Below are 6,033 nucleotides of genomic sequence, written 5' to 3'. Positions count from 1 at the left end.
CCAATCGTTTCGTGTAAACAGAGAAACAGTATACATAAAACATAAATGAGACACATAGTGTTGCTCTACGAGTATAATGTCTTAACTTTCACATAAACAGAGACACACACATATACTTACACAAAAACATGGTCACAAAACTTGCACACTCACACTCCCTGTCACACAACTACTCAACCATGAGTACTTGCACACCTCTCTTATTGAATTACATTGCGGTTAATTAGATATATTTAAATGTATCTTTCAAAGATTTACTACATCTTCTTTCTAAGAGTATACTATTTTCATACCATTCTAAGAATTCTAATTTAAAAACACTATATACATCTATGTACTTGTGTTTTAACTCTGATGCATAATTACTTTTGTAAACAGCAAATACAACAATTGTTAACAACACATTAATATCAAAATATGAACTGTCATGAATTTTGTATCCAAGTATTAAGTTAGTATTGATAAAATATGTGTACCTATTTTTATTTTATCAAGTAGTAACCCAACTTTAATCCAAAATTCTTGTAAAAATTCACACTTTTTAAAAAAATGATCATAATTTTCTACTTGGTGACATATATGACATTGATTATCCTTCATTATTTTCCATTGATAAAGCAGTTGCTTACATGGTAATATATAATTGATCAATTTCCACCTAAACATTTTTAGTTTGTTATCATGTAACTGGTGAAATGTAAAGTTTAATATATCATGTGTATGATTTGAAGAATTTAGATTGAATATTTATTTCCATTTTATGAAGCCAATAGGTGTGTCACTTTCTATACCTTTGATATAATTATATGTATCTTTAGCTTTTAATTTTTTAATGCAAATTGATTTGGCCTTGTTTTTTGCTTCTAAGTAAAGATTTCTGTCTATTTGAACTTTAGTTGAAATTGATTGATTTGATTTTAACATGATTTTCCATTCCTTTTTGATTGCAGATTTTAGTTTAGAAAGTTCTGCTATCCAGTTTGATTTTTCTTTCAATTTATTTAAGATTAATTTTTGGGAGATATTACATTGTTTATCTATGATATCATTAATAAAAAAAATGTCACTTTCTATCCAGTTTGGAAAAACAAGACTTTTACCATTTAATTTAATTGATTGATTACCCCAAATGAATTGCTGTCTTACACTTTTGAAATTTAACCCCTTGCTTATCTTGGAACTATTATGTACTTTATACCAACTTTTTAATATTTCTAAATAAAATTCTGGCATAGTTTTTTTTAAATTTGGTATGTCATATATATTTTCAGGGTTCATGTTAAATTGAGCGAAGTTAGCTCCAAATTTGTTAAAGTAATATAAAGGTATAACCTTCCAATTTGAAAATTCTTCTGTTGTTAACCTTTTAACCCAAGATATATGAATTGATGTTATATAACTATCTATATCAATCATTTTTAAACCTCCTTCCTGATAATCATTACATATAGTAGATCTCTATTCTCATTTTTGTTTTGCCATATATAGTTAAATATTAGTTTTTTAAATTGTGTTAGAAAGTCTCTCGATAAATTGGTTACTGATGCTAAAAAGGTTATGTTTGGTATAATTAATGTTTTTATTACTGTTTTTCGCCCAATCATTGTAAGCTTTATTTTCTTCCAATTTGATATTGCTTTTTCTGACTTCCTCAAAATATTTTCTGTGTTTAATTTATTGCATTTAACTTAATAAGTTCCTAAATATACACCTAAACTTTTAATGGGGCTTTTATTCCAACTAATGTTTTCATATTTATCTTTAGAATGTTTTAATTTACCTAGCCATATTCCTTCAGTTTTTGATTTATTAAGTTTAAGACCAGAAAGAGTTCCAAATTCTTCAATTAAATTTAATGCCAGGCTTATTTCTTGTTTTGATTTAAGAAAAAGTGTAGAATCATCTGCAAGTTGTGACATTTTAAGACTATGTGTTTTAGAATCAAGTTTGATTTGAAATCCTTTAATACCTGTATCTTGTCTTATTCTTCATGCCAGAATCTCTACAGCTATAACAAAAGTAATCGAACTCAAGGGACACCCTTGTCAAATACCACGAAAGATGCTATAGGTTTCAGAAATCCACCCATTATTGAGCATACAACCTTTGACACCATTATATAAAGTTTTAACCCATTTAAATAAAGGAATGCAGGAGACCAAATTTTAAAAGAGCTTCATACATAAATGACCATTCTAACGAATCAAAAGCTTTTGAAAAATCTATAAATAATAAAGCACCATCTATATTAAAAGTTTCAGAGTAATCTATGATATCTTGAATTTGTCGGATATTGAAACCAATGTACCTATTTTTTACATATCCATTCTGATCACTATTTATTATTTTCGATAAAACAGGTTTTAACTGTTGGGCTACAGTATAGGCTATTAATTTGGTGTCTACATTTTGTAAAGTTATAGGTCTATAAATGTCTAGGGATAGTGGGTCCTTTTTTTTGTACAATAAAGATACTATTCCTATTTTTTGTAATGTTGTTAATTCTTCTTTCTCATAACACTTATTGAAAACTTCTACAGCTAGTTCTTTTATACTATCCCAGAATGCGCGATAGAATTCAACACTTAGACCATCTATACCTGGTGATTTGTTTAGCTTCATATTAAAAATGGCTTCTGTGCATTCTTCTATTGAGATGTTGCCGCTTAGAGAGCTTTTCTCGTTATCAGTTAATTTATGATCAATTTTTGTTTCTTCAACATATTGCTTAATATTATTAACATCTGGATTTGTACTATTATATAAATTTTCACAGTAACATTTTTATATATTTAAAATTTCTGATGGCTCTGTTATGATTTTGTCTTGCTTATCTTTCAATGCCGAAATATTTTTTTTTGTTTGTCTTGATTTTTCTAAACCTTAAAAGAATTTTGTTTTTTTTTTCCCCATTCTTCTAACCATTTGACTCTGGATCTTACTTGTGCACCTTTAACTTCATTTTTATAAAGATTTCCTAGATTTTTTTCAATTTTTTCTATTTCATCTTTAGTTTCTTTTGAAGGATTAATTTTATTATTTAATCTTTGTAAGTTCATTTCTAAATCTTTTATTTTATTTTTCTTTTCAGATGACTTGTATTTACAATACATTACAGTTATGTCCCTTACTTCAGATTTGAAGATATCCCAAATCTCTCTAGAATCTCTGGTACGTGCCTTTTCTTTATATTTTAAAATAAGGTTGTTTATATGGTTTTTATAATTATCATCTATTAAAATACTATTATTTATTTTAAAGAAACCTCTTCCTCTGCCATGGGGATTTTGTCTTATTTTTAACGAAATGGCTTGGTGATCAGTATGTGATATCATAGCAGGTCTTATATCAGAATTGATTACGTGTGGCCTTATGTCTGGACTGATCAAAAAGAAGTCTATTCTACTTGTTATATTCGTATTGTTTTTCCTTCTCCATGTAAATTGAATTTTGTTTGGATTTATTTCCCTCCATAAATCTATTAATTTGTTTTTTTAATGAGCTGTTTAAGACTATTTACTGGTTTGTAGTATTTATGAGAGCTATTTGATTTCCTATCTATCTTTAATAGGGTTTCATTCATGTCCCCTCCTAAAATTAAGATACCTAAGCGATTATTTTCTATGATGTTATTTACGCTTTTAAAAAAAATATTTCTGTTAGTATGAATGTTGGGGGCATGTACATTTATTAAGGTAAAAATGTTATCGTTAACTTCAATGTTGATCAAAATAATTCTCCCATCATTATCTTTAACTTCATTTATTAGCTTATAATTTAAACTGTCTTTAATCATTATTGAAACGCCTCTGGATTGGGAACTTCCATAGCGATGAAAAAATTTACCTTTTACTTCACTATTAATAATATGTTCATTTTTCTCTATTAGATGGGATTCTTGTATAAATAATATATTACATTTTTCATGTTTATTCCACAAATATAATCTCTCTCTTTTCTCTTTCTGTCCTAAACCTTGACAGTTTAAGGATATAATATGTATATTGTCACTCATTGTTTTTACCTAGGAACTGTTCACTTTTATACATTAAATGTAACTGTACAATTATGGTACTCATAATTAGTGTAATAACCCACCCAATAGTACATGTTTATGAGACTATTATTAGAACAACATGCCTTATTACATTCTTTACATGTTTGTATATACACAAGGTTAAATGCACTGTTAACTTCTTTTTTTCAAAGACACAATATAGTAATAAAAATATCATTATAAAGAGGGATAGTTGTAAGAAATGACCATTATAACAGTGTAACATAAAATAAATAACAGATTTGATTTTGCTAACCACTTTCGAGCTAAATTTTGTTTGTTTACATATCAATACTATGTATCTAATATAAGAATAACAAAGCTTAAGTGTATTTAAATATACAAATATATCATTCAAATAACTATACACTTTTCCAATAATCAGGAAAGACGCTATCATGATTCCCATCGATCTCTGAATTGTTTTATCGAGTAATCTATTTTTAGATTCGGTGAAAACCGAGAAATTTGTGGATTTTTGGAATAGGGTCTGCATGAATATAACTGTAGTTATACTGTTTTTAATTAGGTATGTCACATGTATGACGATAATGCAAATTAAAAAGAGAAAATATTTTTGAACATTTAAATATAGTTGCAGATATTTTGTGTTTGACAGACGATACATGTTTACATTGACGACTACATTGATTGACCTACTTAAATGGTTGTTTATTGATGTGTGCGTTTGATATAAACTATATTGTAAAAGAACAAACAAATAACTTTTATTTACATATGTTTCAATTCTTTTCAGGTATTTTAGAGTGGCAATCACCATGGATGTGGAAGTAGCTTGTACAAAAAATACACGAACTATATAGAAGGAACTAATTTTCAGTTTTTGGGTACCTAAGGCAATAGTGGTGTTTTTAATATGCCAATCTTTAAAATTGATACTAATTGTGTCCAGGTGAACTTAGTGAGATAATGTACATGTATATGGCCGATCTTGTTCAGTTTTAAAGTTATTCCTGGTACATGTATGTGAGGAATTGAGACATTTATTAACACGGATTTTATATTTCAAGGAAGTGATTTCATCAACTTAGTGATGTGGAACGCAGCTACAGTTAATCAATTTACCAATCATACTGGAACCCTTCAGATTGGGATTTACACGTGTTTTGAATTGATTCTTGGTTACTAAAAAGATGATAATAACTTTCAATGGATCAACTATTTGATCATGTTCATTTGTTTTCATGATAATCATATTAAAATATTTCATATCAACATTTAATATATTTTTCCTTACAGAGTGTATACAATCTAATATTATTGTATCACACAATGAATTATTTTTTTCACATTTTTCAGTTAAGATAAAAATACAACTAACATATATACATATGCACAAAAACTGTGCATTGAAAAACACACTACTGTACATTTAAGTTAACTAGGTCACTGGTTAGGGATTTGTCTTCTGTTTTGTCGGCTCTACTACTCGTTTATGTAATTCATCGATCGGTGTTATTGCTTGCCTTTTCCCAGTTGATTGGCTTGGAGTTTTAGGATCTTTAAAGTTCATATAGTGATCCATGGGTCCAGAAGCTGACTTGGGCAGATTTTGTTTGTTTGATTTATTTTTGTTTGATTTTTTTTTTTATTTGTCTTTTCGTCTTTTTTGTTTGTCTGCTCATTGTTCGTAGTAATTTGTTTACGTTCTTTTGAGACTACTAATTGTTGTTCATCATCTTCGCTGTCATCATTTGAATCATCACTACTTTCACTTGCAGGTTGCTTATCTTTAGTTTCATCTTGAACGTTATCAACGTTAGCAGCTTCAGGTACACTATCAGGAACATTAGAATCACAATTCTGATCTTGATCTGCTGCTGGATCGTCCATCGGTTGTTGACATTCTTTGGCTTTATGACCTGATTTGCCACAGGAGTTGCACACCCAGTCATTGTCACAGGTCTCCTGTTTGTGTCCCGTCTGTAAACACTTGTTGCATTTAGCATAAGGAT

At 28.5% G+C, this 6,033-nt stretch overlaps 1 long non-coding RNA gene across 1 annotated transcript; it reads left to right on the top strand.

Annotated features, from left to right (window-relative positions):
- The first annotated feature begins 2,811 nt into the window (after nucleotides 1-2,811).
- Nucleotides 2,812-5,300, top strand: LOC127713922 (uncharacterized). Its single transcript, XR_007987540.1, has 2 exons — nucleotides 2,812-3,171; nucleotides 4,815-5,300. It is a non-coding gene; the product is annotated as an uncharacterized LOC127713922 (long non-coding RNA).
- The last annotated feature ends 733 nt before the right edge of the window (nucleotides 5,301-6,033 follow it).

Source organism: Mytilus californianus, unplaced genomic scaffold, assembly GCF_021869535.1.
Source record: "Mytilus californianus isolate M0D057914Y unplaced genomic scaffold, xbMytCali1.0.p SCAF_89, whole genome shotgun sequence".
Classification (NCBI taxonomy): domain Eukaryota; kingdom Metazoa; phylum Mollusca; class Bivalvia; order Mytilida; family Mytilidae; genus Mytilus; species Mytilus californianus.
This window is presented reverse-complemented; position numbering and strand designations above follow the sequence as displayed.